Source organism: Jaculus jaculus, chromosome 4 (genome assembly GCF_020740685.1).
Source record: "Jaculus jaculus isolate mJacJac1 chromosome 4, mJacJac1.mat.Y.cur, whole genome shotgun sequence".
In the NCBI taxonomy this organism is placed as follows: domain Eukaryota; kingdom Metazoa; phylum Chordata; class Mammalia; order Rodentia; family Dipodidae; genus Jaculus; species Jaculus jaculus.
In genome coordinates, this window is record NC_059105.1 from 67812807 (window position 1) to 67828962 (window position 16156).

General features: G+C 39.1%; 1 protein-coding gene across 4 annotated transcripts in view; it reads left to right on the forward strand.

Moving 5' to 3' along the window:
* Positions 1 to 16156, forward strand: part of Mettl8 (methyltransferase 8, methylcytidine) — a 135534-nt gene that overhangs the window by 59655 nt on the left and 59723 nt on the right. The gene's annotated exons all lie outside the window — the stretch shown is intronic.

Here is a 16156-nt window from a genome sequence, read left to right on the forward strand (position 1 = left end):
AATCCAAGATGCAAAAATATATACATTATAACACAAGAAACACTAAAAAGCAAGACGATATAAATCCACCTAAAAGTATTAATGCATCAGAAATGTCCTCCAGTGAGAAAGAGTTAGAGGAAATGCCTGAGAAAGAGTTCAAAAGAATAATTATAAATATGTTCAAAGAGGTCAAAGAACACATGAAAACAATCAAAGAAGAAATCAAAGAGGAAATCAAAGGAATCAAAGAAGAGGCAGGACACCAATTTAATGAAATAAAGAAGGCAATACAAGACATAAATAGAGAAATAGAAATAATAAAGAAAAACCAGTCAGAATTACTAGCAATGAAGAACACAGTTAATGAAATAAAAAACTCTGTAGAAAATCTCACCAGTAGGATGGATGAGGGAGAGGACAGAATATCTAAGCTAGAAGATCAGGTGGCAGACCTAATGCAGTCCAACAAAGAGAAAGACAAACTTATAGAAAAGTATGAGTGGGAATTTCAAGATATTCGGGACACTATGAAAAGATCCAATATAAGAATTCAGGGCATAGTAGAAGGAGAAGAATTCCACTCCATAGGCATAGTAGGCATCTTCAACAAAATCATAGAGGAAAATTTTCCCCAAATTGGGAAAGAGGTGCCAATACAGATACAGGAAGCCTTTAGAACCCCAGCCAGACAAAACCCAGAAAGAAACTCTCCTCGCCACATTATACTCAAACTTCCAAACACACAAACCAAAGAAAAAATATTGAAAGCAGTTAGAGAGAAAAATCAAGTTACCTACAAAAGCAAGCCCATCAGGATTACAGCAGATTATTCAACACAAACTTTTAAAGCCAGAAGGGCCTGGAGTGATATATTCCAAGTTCTGAAAGATAACAACTGTCAACCAAGGTTACTTTATCCTGCAAAGTTATCCATCCAAATAGATGGAGAAATAAAGACATTCCATGACAAAAGCAGGTTAAAGGAATATCTGAAGACAAAACCAGCTCTACAGAAAATACTTGATAGAATCCTCCATGCTGAACAAAAGGAAAAGCACACATATAAGGAACCTAGAAAAAACCAGCCATACTCAAATACCAGTTAACAGAAGAGAGCACAGGTAGAACAAGTAACACACACACACACACACAAATGGCAAACATAAATACACACCTTTCAATAATATCTCTTAATATCAACGGTCTCAATGCCCCAACGAAAAGACATAGATTTGCAGACTGGGTTAAAAAGCAGGATCCTACAATTTGTTGTCTTCAAGAAACTCACCTTTCTACAAAGGATAGACATTATCTTAGGGTGAAAGGTTGGAAGACGGTGTTTCAAGCAAATGGGCCTAGAAAACAAGCAGGGGTTGCTATCCTAATATCAGACAGGGTGGACTTTAGTCCGAAGTTAGTCAAAAAAGATAAGGAAGGTCACTTTATATTGATTAAGGGCACACTCCAACAGGAGGACATTACAATCCTAAACATATATGCACCTAACATGGGGGCTCCCAAATTCATCAAACAAACACTATTAGAACTAAGGTCACAGATAACACCAAACACGGTGGTGGTGGGTGACTTTAACACCCCACTCTCATCAATTGACAGGTCATCCAGGGAAAGAATAAACAGAGAGGCATCTGGACTAAATGAGGTCATAGAAGATATGGACCTAACAGATATATACAGGACATTTCATCCAAAGGCTGCAGAATATACATTCTTTTCAGCAGCACATGGAACATTCTCTAAAATAGACCATATATTAGGACACAAAGCAAATCTTAACAAATTCAGGAAAATTGAAATAATTCCTTGCATTCTATCTGACCACAATGGAATTAAACTACAAATCAGTAGCAAGAAAGGCTATAGAGCATACACAAAATCATGGAAGCTAAACAATACACTACTAAATGATGAGTGGGTCAATGAAGAAATCAAAAAGGAAATCAAAAAATTTATAGAGTCAAATGATAATGAGAACACAACATACCAAAATCTCTGGGACACAATGAAGGCAGTTCTAAGAGGTAAATTTATAGCCTTAAGTGCCTATATTAAGAAATTAGAAAGGTCGCAAGTAAACGACCTAATGCTTCGCCTTAAAGCCTTGGAAAAAGAAGAACAAGGCAAACCAAAAAGTAGTAGACGGGAAGAAATAATAAAGATTAGAGCAGAAATTAATGAAATAGAAACAAAAAGAACAATCCAAAGAATTAATGAAACAAAGAGTTGGTTCTTTGAAAGGATAAACAAGATTGATAAACCCTTAGCAAATCTGACCAAAAGAAAGAGAGAAGAGACACAAATTAATAAAATCAGAGATGAACAAGGTACCATCACAACAGATTCCAGAGAAATTCAAAAAATTATAGGGACATACTATAAAAGCATATACTCCACAAAGTATGAAAATCTGAAAGAAATGGATGATTTCCTTGATCTATATGACCTACCTAAATTAAATCAAAATGAGATTAATCACTTAAATAGACCTATAACAAACATGGAGATCCGAGCAGTTATCAATAATCTCCCAACTAAAAAAAGCCCAGGCCCGGATGGATTCACTGCTGAATTTTACCAGACTTTTAAGGAAGAGCTAACACCATTGCTTCTTAAGCTTTTCCAGGAAATAGAAAAAGAAGGAATCCTACCAAACTCCTTCTATGAGGCCAGCATCACCCTGATACCAAAACCAGGCAAAGATAGAACAAAAAAAGAAAATTACAGACCAATCTCCCTCATGAACATAGATGCAAAAATTCTCAACAAAATATTGGCAAACAGAATACAAGAGTATATCAAAAAGATCATTCACCCTGACCAAGTAGGCTTTATCCCAGAGATGCAGGGATGGTTCAACATACGCAAATCTATAAATGTAATACATTACATAAATGGGTTGCAGGACAAAAATCACATGATCATCTCATTAGATGCAGAGAAAGCATTTGACAAAATCCAACATCCCTTCATGATAAAAGTCCTACAGAGACTGGGAATAGAAGGAATATATCTCAATATAATAAAGGCTATTTATGACAAGCCTACAGCCAACATATTACTAAATGGGGAAAAACTGGAAGCTTTTCCACTAAAATCAGGAACAAGACAAGGGTGTCCACTGTCTCCACTTCTATTTAATATAGTTTTGGAAGTCTTAGCCATAGCAATAAGGCAAGAGACACACATAAAAGGGATACAAATTGGAAAGGAAGAAATCAAGTTATCACTATTTGCAGATGACATGATTCTATACATAAAGGACCCTAAAGACTCTACTAGCAAGCTGTTAGAGCTAATCAAAACCTACAGCAATGTAGCAGGATACAAAATAAATACACAGAAATCAGTAGCCTTCATATATGCTAACAACAAACACACAGAGGATGAAATCAGAGAATCACTCCCATTCACAATTGCATCAAAAAAAATAAAATACCTTGGAATAAACCTAACTAAGGAAGTAAAGAATCTATACAATGAGAACTTTAAGACACTCAAGCGAGAAATTGCAGAAGACACTAGAAAGTGGAGAAACATCCCTTGTTCCTGGCTTGGAAGAATCAATATCGTGAAAATGGCAATCTTACCTAAAGCAATCTACACATTTAATGCAATCCCTATCAAAATTCCAAAGGCTTTCTTCATGGAAATAGAAAAAACAATCCAAAAATTCATTTGGAATCATAAAAAACCTCGAATATCTAAAATAATACTGAGCAACAAAAAAGAGGCTGGTGGTATCACCATACCTGATTTTAACCTATACTACAGAGCCATAGTAACAAAAACAGCATGGTACTGGCACAAAAACAGACATGTAGATCAGTGGAACAGAATAGAGGACCCAGATGTAAGCCCAAGTAGCTATAGCCACCTGATATTCGATAAAAATGCCAAAAATACTCATTGGAGAAGAGACAGCCTCTTCAGCAAATGGTGTTTTGAAAACTGGATAAATATCTGCAGAAGGATGAAAATAGATTCTTCTCTCTCGCCATGCACAAGAATTAAGTCCAAATGGATTAAAGACCTTAACATCAGACCGGAAACTTTGAAACTGCTAGAGGAAAAAGTAGGGGAAACCCTCCAACATATTGGTCTTGGCAAAGACTTTCTAAATACAACCCCAATTGCTCAGGCAATAAAACCACAGATTAACCACTGGGACCTAATGAAATTACAAAGATTTTGCACCGCAAAGGACACAGTGAAAAAAGCAAAGAGGCAACCTACAGAATGGGATAAAATCTTCGCCAGCTATATATCTGATAAAGGATTAATATCTAGGATATACAAAGAACTCAAAAAGTTAACTAATAAGGAATCAAACAGGCCAATCAAAAAATGGGCTAAGGAGCTAAATAGAGAGTTCTCAAAGGAAGAAATACGAATGGCATATAAGCACCTAAAAAAATGTTCTACGTCACTAGTCATCAGGGAAATGCAGATTAAAACTACATTGAGATTCCATCTCACTCCTGTCAGATTGGCCACCATCATGAAAACAAATGATCATAAATGTTGGCGGGGCTGTGGAAAAAAAGGAACCCTTTTGCACTGCTGGTGGGAATGCAATCTGGTCCAGCCATTGTGGAAAACAGTGTGGAGGTTCCTAAAGCAGCTAGAGATTGATCTACCATATGACCCAGCTATAGCGCTCCTAGGCATATATCCAAAGGACTCATCTCATTTCCTTAGAAGTACATGCTCAACCATGTTTATTGCTGCTCAATTTATAATAGCTGGGAAATGGAACCAGCCTAGATGTCCCTCAACAGATGAGTGGATAATGAAGATGTGGTACATTTATACAATGGAGTTCTACTCAGCGGTAAAGAAAAATGAAGTTATGAAATTTGCAGAAAAATGGATGGACCTGGAAAGTATTATACTAAGTCAGGTAACCCAGGCCCAGAAAGCCAAGCGCCACATGTTCTCCCTCATATGGGGATCCTAGCTACAGATGACTGGGCTTCTGTGTGAGAATGAAAATACTTAGTAGCAGAGGCCAGTAAGTTGAAAAGGAGACATAAAGGGTGGAGAAAGGAAGGGAGGAGGATACTTAATAGGTTGATATTGTATATATGTAATTACAATGATTGTAATGGGGAGGTAATATGATTGAGAATGGAATTTCAAACGGGAAAGTGTGGGGGTGGGGAGGGAGGGAATTACCATGGGACATATTTTATAATCATGGAAAATGTTAATAAAAATTAAAAAAAAAAAAAAAGTCACTGCCATCTGAAAAGAGAAGCTTCTCTAACCAAAAGTGAGAGTAACATTAATATATGAATATGAACATTAAGTGTAGTGCTTTCAGGGCACTTTGATGAGAATAACATATGCAGTTAGCCAGACAGAGCAGGCTTTATACCCCTAAGGCACATGACCAGCCCTGCCATAGGCTTCTGATTAGGTTTTCAGTACCAGGCATGTGTTCCCTCCCATAGAGCGGGGAGAGACTAACGGAGAGGGGATATGATGGAGAGCAGAGTTGTGAAGGGGAAAATGGGGGAGAGGAGGGAAATATCATGGCTTATTGTTTGTGAATATAGAATTTGTCAATAATTTTTGTTTGTTTGTTTGTTTCTCAAGGTATGGTTTCACTCTAGCTCAGGCTAACGTGGAATTCACTCTATAATCTCAGGGTGGCCTTGAACTCACGGCAATCCTCCTATCTTTGCCTCCCGAGTGCTGGGATTAAAGGTATACACCACCACGCTCTGCTCTAAATTGTCAATAAAATTTTTTAAATGTCTATTTTAAGTACATACAAAAAATTCTGGAAAGCTCTCATCACCCTGCTAACAAGGCTTTATTTTATGGATATGAATAAGAGGTAGGGTGGAAACAAAACTATGTATATTTGTTTTGTTCTTGAAGATTTTTCTTCTATTGTTTGTTTGAGGCACGGTCTCATGTATAGCACAGGCTGACCTCAAACTCTGGATCCTCCTACTTCTTCCCAAGTTCTGAGATTCCAGGTATCTCTTATTATGCCTGGCAAAACTATGTTTCATATGCATTGGTATTTTTTAATTTTAATTTTAAGAATACCCCCTTACCTATACCTGCCTTGCTATCTACCTGATAATAAATTCCACACAACAATTTTGAGTTCCACCCTTATCATCTTTGTTTTTGTGTTTACAGTTCTTAGCTCAGTGCCTAGTGTGTAATACAGTAACCAATACATATTTAATGAAGGCGGTAGAGGCTAGTTTCTTCCAGAGGTAGGGCTTCACTGTAGTTCAGACTGACCTGAAATTCACTGTGTAGTCTCAGGGTGGCCTCAAACTCATGGTGATTCTCCTACTTCTGCCTCCTGAGTGCTGGGATCAAAGGCATGCACCATCATGCCCAGCCCCTGTATACTTTTAAATCATCAAAGACCACAAGGACTTTTTATTTATGTAGAGTATGCCTTGATATTTTTCATATTAGAAATTAAAAATAGACATTAAATATTTATTTTTTTCAAAAGTATAATGAACCTCTTACATATTTATCTAAATTACATAGATTCTGTTTGTGTTGTGCCTTTTGGTAGTTATTCAGTCCTAAATAAGAAACTGATTTACTAACAATAACAACCGAAATATTCATTATGGCGCAAAGCAGAAGGGGGCTGCCAGCAGTCAGAAGTAAAAATTAGCACCAACAGTGGAAAAGAAAGAAGAATTAATTGAGGATAATTCAGTTATTAGTTGATATACCTGTAACAGCCTTTCTCTCTTCCATCCTGAGATGCACACTCTTGCATCAATTAATATCTCAGAGATCATGACACTTCTTACAGTTGATGGTATCTTAAAGTTAGATTTTTTTTTTCTTATTGGTCCAGAAAATAATACCATCTTAGATTGGATGAAAAAGCATAATTATAATTTCAAAGTGTTTAATTTGTACAGGGTTTTGGGAACTAATCTTATTTGATGACTATAAAATCAAAGAGACATATAAGGTATTCATAGAGTATTTGCAAGGAAGCCATCATAGAATATTTGTTAGAAACGCAGTGACACATTTTGGTATGTGGATAAATAGCACAGAACACATAGACGGATGAACCAGGAGGCAGTACTTATGGGCTTAGGAGAAAATGCTCAACAATAAAGGAAATACAAATGAAAACCATAAGATATTTTGTTAGCCTATAATTCAGGCAATGCCGAGGCAGAGGCAGGAGGATCGGCAAGTTCCCAAGCAGCTTGGTCTACATAATGATGTCCAAACAAAAGATAGTAAATAGGATATCTTTTTAGATCTACTCAATTTGCATCCAGATTAGAAGGGAAGTGGGGAAAAAAAGAAAAATAAAGGAAACATGACAATAGCTCTGGTAAACATTCTAAGTTATAATGTTGTTTGGTTATCTTTTTTTTTCCCCCTGTTTCTTTTTGTCTACTTTACTTTGGATAAATTGAATACTTTGTATTCTACGCCACCAACTTTTAGATGTCCATTTTTTTGTTGTTGCTGTTGTTGTCTTTTCAAGGTCAGGCCTCACTCTAGCCCAGGCTGACCTGAAATTCACTATGTAGTCTCAGGGTGACCTTGAACTCATGGTGATCCTCCTATCTCTGCTTCCTGAGTGCTGGGATTAAAGGCATGTGCCACTATGCCTGGCCTTAGATGTCCTTTTTTTTTTTTTTTTTTTAAATATTTTTGTTTTTGTTTTAGAGAGACAAAGAGAGAGAGAGAGAATTGGCACATCAGGCCCTTGGTCGCTAAAATCGAACTTCAGACTCTTGCACCACCTTTTGGGCGTAAGTCTGACTAACATGGGATCTGGAGAGTCGAACATGGGTCCTTAGGCTTCACAGGCAAGCACCTCAATGTCCATTTCTTTTTCATTACTGTACTAGGTTCCTAGTACAGTAATTTCAAACATTTTAGTCTCAAGACTCCTTTATACTTTTTTGTTTCTGTTTTTGTTTTTGTTTTTTGAGTTAGGGTTTCACTCTAATTCAGGCTGGCCTGAAATTCACTATGTAATCTCAGGATGGCATCAAACTCATAGCGATCCTCCTACCTCTGCCTCCCAAGTGTTGGAATCAAAGGCGTGTGCCACCATACCTGGCTTCCTTTATACTTTTAAATCATCAAAGACCACAAAGACCTTTTATTTATGTAGAGTATGGCTTGATATTTTTCATATTAGAAATTAAAATAGATATTAAATATTTATTTATTTCAAAAGTATAATGAACCTATTATATATTTATCTAAATTACATATGTTAATGAAAACAAATATATATTTCCAGAAACACAATGCAAAGAATTGCTCTATTTTCAGTGTTTGCAAGTCACCAGTGTCTTGCTTAATGGATGAAGCTGATTCTTATGTCTGCTTCTGTGTTCAATTTTTATAACATATTGTTTAGGTTGAATTATATGCAGGAAATCTGTCCTCAAACAGAATATGCTTATAAAGGAGATAATTTTTCTTTAAACATTTTTGTTTGTTTATTTGATAGTGTGTATGGGCATGCCATGGCCTTTTGCCACTGCAAATAAACTCCAGATGCCTGTATCACTTTGTGCATCTGGCTTTATATTGGTACTAGGGAATCAAACCCAGGCAGTCAGGCATTGCATATAAATACCCTTAATGACTGATCCATCTCTCCAGCCCCCAAAGAGAGAATTTTTAGTACCATTTCCACATAGTTGTGATTTTTTTTTTTTTTTTACTGGTTCTGGGGATTAAACATAGGGCTTTAAACAAACTAAACAACAGTTGAACTGCTTTCCTATCCCATTTTCACTTTTTTTTTTAAGACAGGGTCTCTAAGTGGCCCAGATTGGCCTTGAACATGTAGTCCTCTTGCCTTAGCCTCTCAACTAGCTAGGATCACAGGCCTGTGCTGAGAATTTTTCTTGCTACTATGCTAAATCTCATAGTTGCAGTATGGAATATGAAGCCGTATGAATGTACTTTTTGTTTGGTATTACATGTGATCACTGGTGCGCCTTGGAGCTTGGGTCATTTCTCTGCCTGTGCATCATTCCGTGACTTGTGTATGGGGAATTGGGAAAAGACCAGCTTCTGCTTTATGTAGACCTTCCAAATGTTGACATGTTTCACTATATAATTCTTAAAAATCACATTTGTTAATATCACCACTGGTCTCATCAGGAGAAATAGTGTTAGGAAGCCACCAAACTCATGGTGGCATGCACAAGTTTTCCAGAGTTCTGATTTCTACTTAAAAGCCCCAGATTTATCTTTGGCAACAAATACTACCATTTATTTTTCTTGAAGTAGGCTCATTTCATTTCCTTTTGAGAAAATATGTACCATATACCCAAGTTTGAGTAACAACTACAGTTTTTGTTGTTGCTTTTAGGTAGGGTCTCACTCTAGCTCAAGTTGACCTGGAATTCAGGAATTCACCATGTAGTCTCAGGGTGGCCTCAAACTCTTGGCAATTATAATTGGAATTAAAGGCATATGCCACCACACTGATATCTAAGAGTAACGAGTTTTATCTGTAGTTGTTCTTTCAAGTGAAAAATAGCATTCCATGAAAAAAGTGAGTTCAGTTCACCATTCAAGTGCACAGAAAAGCACCTGGCTCTGTGTACAATTCATGTCCTATGACTACTTCCTCGGGTCATCACACTTCAGTGGGCAGTAGACGTGCTTCATGTATGCTTTGAGTTTTATAACAGAATATTAAGAAGAGTGTCCTCAAGGATCAATATTTTTAAAAATTTATTTATTTGAGAGAGAATGAAAGAGAGTGGCCTCCAGCCACTGCAAACAAGCTTCAGACACCTTGTCTTACATGGGTCCTGGGGAATTAAACCTGGGTACATTGGCTTTCTAGGCAAGTACCTTAATCACTAAGCCATCTCTCCAGCCCAAGGATCAGTATTTTTAAATTATTTAGTTAGTTAGTTAGTTATTTGAGAGAAAGAGAGAGAACGGGCATGCCAGGGCCTCTAGCCACTAAAAAAGAACTCCAGATGCATGCGTCACTATGTGCATCTTGCTTATGTGGGTTTTAGGAAGTCAAACCTAGGTCCTTAGGCTTCACAGGCAAGCCTTAACCACTAAGCTATCTCTCCAGCCCCCAGGATCAAATTTCTTTAGTTTGTTTTATTTATTTATTATTACAGTAAGGTTTGCATTGCTGTCAGAAAACACCCAACCAAGAGCAGCTTGTTGGGAAAAAGGCTTATTTTGTCTTACAGACTCAAGGGGAAGCTCCATGATGGTAGCCATCTCATACTGCCCATGCCATTTCCAAAACACAAGACCGTATTGCAAATTCAATGACCCTGTTTTTCCTGCATTTCTTATACTCCATAATACCAGGTGGGGTGCTCATTTGTTAATCCAGGGGGGATTAAAGCAGACTTTGAAGAAAGGACACTCCTTGAGCATTCAGACCCCTTCAAAAGACTCTACATTCCTTCTGTCATTCCAATGCAGGTCAGCTGGCCCAATCTCAGTGGTTGTAGTGTCTCAATTGTAGCTGATCAGACAGCAGTTTAACCCCAAATATTTCATTTTTTTTCTGTGCCATATTGATACCTCTGCACACACCAGTCCATTTCTACACAATGCAACCCAGCACAAATTCTCAGGATAAGGGTATAGAAGCAAACCTTTCACACAAACTGCTTCTAGCCTAGTCTAGGCAAAGCTCTTTCTCACCCTCATAAGCCAAACCTCATAGTCCTTAGCTCTTATTGCATTCATGTCATTCAACCCTGACCAGAATAGTTCATAAAGCTGTACTTATAGTACTGCAAGGTGTCTCTTAGGTCAAGGTTTCAAATCCTTCCATATACCTCTTGAAAATCAGCTCCAAAGGCCAAAGCCACACAGTCAGGTTTCAAGCAGTAATGACACCACTTCTTGGTACCAACTTTACTGTTGCTCTCAGGTTTGCATTGCTGGCAGAAATCACCCATCCAAGAGCAGCTTGTGGGGAAAAAGGTTTATTTTGGTTTACAGACTTGAGGGGACACTCCATGATGACAGGGGGAAATGGTGGCATGAGCAGAGGGTGGACATCACTTCCTGGGCAATATCAGGTGGACAACAGGAACAGGAGAGTGTGCCAAACACTGGCTAGAGGCAGCTGGCTCTAATACCCACAATCCCACCCCCAATAACATACTGTCTATAGAAGACTTTAATTCCAAATTGCTTTCAGCTAAGTTTATGGGGGACAACTAATTAAACCACCACATTTATTTTTGTGGTTCTAGAGCTCAAATCCAGGGCTTTGTGCATATCAGGCAAGCATTCTACCACTGACTTACTCAGGATTCCATGAGATAGAAGAGACACAGAGAGAATGGGTGTGCCAGAGCCTGCAGCCACTTGCAAACAAACTCCAGATGCATGTGCTACTTTGTGCATCTGGCTTTTATGTGGGCACTAGGGAATTGAACCTGGGTCATTAGGCTTTATAGGCAAGTGCCTTAACTACTTAGCTGTCCCTCCAGTTCCCTCAAATCATGATTTTTAAAAAATAACTTATTTATTTATTTGAGAGACAAAGAGAAAGAGAGAGTGAATATGGGTGTGCAAGGACCTCTGCCACTGGAAAAGAACTCCAGCTGCATGCACCACTTTGTGCATCTGGCTTTATGTGGGTACTGGGGAGTCAAACCCAGGCTGTAAGGCTTTTCAAACAAGTGCCTTTAATTGCTGAGTTATCTCTCCTGCCCCTTTTGTCCTGAACCTTCTTCAGTGTTCTGCTGCACACCCCTCCCTATACAGCAGCTCTGCTCTCAGCCTTCTTAGCTTGGGAAGCTGCTATTCAGCAGGGCAACCACATTCCAGCACAGTCCAGAAACGTGTCTGCAGATAGACTGCCCAGTGACTGTGGAGACTCAGCCTTGCGTTTCTCTTCCCTTAATACTATGCTTTCACTAACAGACTTGTTGGTTCTAATGTCATAATGGTCACATAAGGATCTGTTATGTGTTCTTATACATACAGAATACAAAATATAATTGCTAGCCCCAATTTACATGTGATTACTCATATACATTAAGATAATGTAAAACCAAAATCTGTTATAATCTCATTCGTTAAAGCAAGTGGCAGAGTTGCTTAATGATTTGGGGGGGGGGGTTGGAAATGATTGGATTTTAAGAAAATATTCGTGGCCAAATTTCCATCTATGAAATTCTGATTTTTTTTTTTTTCTCTCCCATGATAGGGTCTCATTCTAACCCAGGTTGACCTGGAATTCACTATGTAGACTCAGGGTGGCTTCAAACTTACAGTGCTCCTGCTTCCTTTGCCTGCTGAGTGCTAGGATTAAAGGTGTTCAACACCACACCTGGCATGAAATTCGGAGTTTTTTTTGGTAAATATGTGAATAGGTATGTGTATACAGCATACAGCATGGCAGATATGTGATATTCACGTATGTGTGTGTGCACAGATGAGCATACCAGTACACGTGCACACTGAGGCCAGAGGAGAACATGCAGCATCCGCTTTTATCACTCCGGTCGGCCCGCCTCAGGACTGGAGTCAGGCGTACGTGGCCCACGCAGCTTTTTACACGCGTGCTGGGAATTGGACTCGGAACCTCTCAGGCTCTCATGCTTGCACTGAACATCTCCCCAGCCCTGAAATTCTGATTTCTATATTCTCATTTGTTTTTCCTGGAAACTCAAGCATACTTGCTTTGACCATTTCCCCCTTTTTATGGTTTGTTGGCAACTTATGTAATGTTTTGATCATATTCTGGACATAGTGATACATGTTTGTAATCCAAGCATTAAGGAAGCCGGAGCATTGATACAAGTGCAAGGCCAGCCTGGGCTACATTAGCAAGATCCTGGAGAGAGAGAAGGGGGAAAAAGAGACGGGGAGAGAAAGGAAGAGAGCGGTTTCTCGCCTTTCAGTGGTGTATTTAAAGCTAGGTCACTGGATATACTTGCATATCTGATCGCATAAACATGACTTAAAATAGAATCAAGCTTCTCATCATGCCACCTAAAGTACTCTTTACTCTGTCATTGTTATGCCCCGCCCCCAACCTTCCCTGGATACTCATTGTTAAGACCTGACTCTTCACCAATATGTAGCTCACTTTCGAGTCATAATGACATTTGTTTTTCAGAGTCTCCCCCTCTACACTTCCTTACTATTTTCCATTGCTACCAGCATAACCCTGGGACTTGTTGCTTCTAGACCACTGGCAGTTAGTTACACTGGTCTCCCTGAAGTTCCTCCTCACTTCACTGTAGCTTACACACTACTCAAAGTCCTCCGAAACGAGCCAGTTACCTAGCTTCCCACTTCACCTGCAGATGCCCAAGAGAGCCAGTTCAAATGGATTGTTTTTGTTGCTTTCTGTACACACTGTCCATTGGCCAGCTTGTCCATGGCATGAGTAATTGCACCACTACTGTTCCCCCCAAATGAGCCCAAGCCCACTTTCCATTAGCTTGTCCTGTTATTTCCCAACTAGCATTAATTGGCTAGGCTCCACTTCCATTCATCAGGTAGTAATCACATTATATTATGATTTACTTCTACTGTGCATGCATTAAGAAAAGACATGCTTTTGGGGCTGGAGAGATGGCTTAGTTAAGGCATTTGCCGGCAAAGCCAAAGGACCTTGACTCTATTCCCCAGGACCCATGTAAGCCAGATGCACAAGGTGATGCACGCGTCTGGAGTTCATTGGCAGTGGTTGGAGGCCCTGGCGCCCATTCTCTTCCCCCCACTCCCTCTCTCTCTCTCTCTCTCTCTCTCTCTCTCTCTCGCTCGCTCGCTTTCTCTCTCACTCTCTCAATTAAAGAAATAACTTTTTAAGACATGCTTTAAAAATTTTTATTTATTTTTTGAGAGAGAGAGAATGGGTGTACCAGGGCCACTGCGGAAGAACTCCAGATGCATGTGCCACCTTGTGCATCTGACTTACATGGGTCCTCAGGAATGGAACCTAGGTTCTTTGGCTTTGCAAGCAAGTGCCTTAACTGCTAAGCCATGTCTTCAGTCCAAAACATGCTTTTGACGAGCAGGAGTAAGTCTTAAAACTCTCAGTAGCCCTGGTGCTATAAGAAACGGAAGGGTGAGCAGACGGACTTTGACATGACTCAGACCTTGATTCCGTGTCTGCCTGGCTATAGGACCCTGGGTGAGTTACTGAACTTACATCTCTTTATATCCAAAATGAGCAGGGTTACAACCCCCTCAGAGTATTTTTGAAAGGATTAAATAATACAAAATATATATGTATATGAAATGTGCTTTGTACAATTTCTGACATGTAACAAATAATAAAGGATAATTGTTATAGGAACTATGGTCATGCAAACTAGGGTTTATCAGTCACCATAATGTGCTGCCAAGAATTTTGTTTATCCCTTCCTACCACTCACTTATCCTAAGTGTGTGATAGCATCAGGAGGTTTCTTTTCTTTTATTAAAATATTTTTTGTTCATTTTTTATTTATTTATTTGAGAGCGACAGACACAGAGAGAAAGACAGATAGAGGGAGAGAGAGAGAATGGGTGCACCAGGGCTTCCAGCCTCTGCAAACGAACTCCAGACGCGTGCGCCCCCTTGTGCATCTGGCTAACGTGGGACCTGGGGAACCGAGCCTCGAACCGGGGTCCTTAGGCTTCACAGGCAAGCGCTTTAACTGCTAAGCCATCTCTCCAGCCCAAGAGGTTTCTTATTATTATCAGTAGACTATAGAACTTGAATGTGGAGTCTCTTTTTATTTAGAAAAATGGTTTATTTCAGGAAAAATAGATCTTCCACCCCAAGAAAATGTGTGTGTGTGTGTGTGTGTGTGTGTGTGTGTGTGTGTGTGTATGTATGTTTGTAGTACTAGTGTTAGGGCTGGACTTTGAAACCAGAGCCTCATACATAGTAAGCAGTTTTGCAATACAAAGTTGTATATTCTCACTTAGGGAAAATAAATTCTGAAACTGAAAGTACTTTGTTGAAAGTGCCATATTTAAGGAACATCAATCTTGTTATATCCTGTATCAAGTACTTTGTTATTTGGTAGTGCAATATACACACACTTAGAATCCTAGCAGCTGGGAAGCTGAGGCAGGAAGATCATGAGTTGGAGGCCATCTTGGGCCACATAGTGAGACCCTGTCATGAATAAAAATAACAAAAAATCATATTCTGTCATTTAAAAATGTTAATCCATTTTCAGAAATCAAGACATAAAAACAAATCTAAAGTTACTTTAAAAGTTCAGGGCAAGGGGTTGCAGAGATGGCTCAGCAGTTAAGGTGCTTGCCTGCAAAGCCTAACAACTGGTGTTCAGTTTCCCAGCACCCACATAAAGCCAGATACACAAAGTAGTGCATGCATCTAGAGTTCTAAAATGAATTTTTTAAAATTCCAACTTAAAAATTATTTTAAAAAATTCAGGATAATCGAGGTGTGGTGGCTCACAACTTTAATCCCAACACATACCTATAATCCAAGCATTCAGGAGGCAGACGTAGGAGGACCACTGTGAGTTTGAGGCCAGCCTGGGACTACAGAGTGAGTTCCAGGTCAGCTTGGGCTACAGCAAGACCCTGCCTCAAAACAACAATCATAAAAAAGGGTTAGCACAAGATATTTTAAAATTTACTTTTAATAGCATTGGAGGATTAGAATGTAAATGTTTTAGAAGGAGCATTAAAATACTATTAAAAATGACCCTGGGGACTAGAGAGATGGCTTTAGTGGTTAAGGCACTTGTTGGCAAAGCCAAAGGACCCAGGTTTGATTCCTCAATACCCACATAAAGCCAGGTGCACAAGGTGGGGCATGTGTCTGGGGTTTGTCTGCAGTAGCTAGAGGCTCTGGCGCACCCATTCTCATTCTACCTGCCTCTTTCTCTCCCGCTCTCTCAAATAAATAAAGGGTTTTGAGGTAGGGTCTAATTATATCCCAGGCTGACTGGAATTCACTGTGTAGTATCACGGTGACCCAGAACTCACGGTGATCCTCCTACCTCTGCCTCCTGAGTCCTGGGATTAAAGGTGTGCACCACCACACCCAGCAGTAAAATATTTTTTTAAATAATATTTTTAAAAATCACCGTGCTCAGAAAGTAACAAAAAAGCAATTAAGTTTAGCCTTAAAGGAAAATCTTAACCATACCAGCACCCAGATAATCATGCTCTAGAGTGTTCTGAA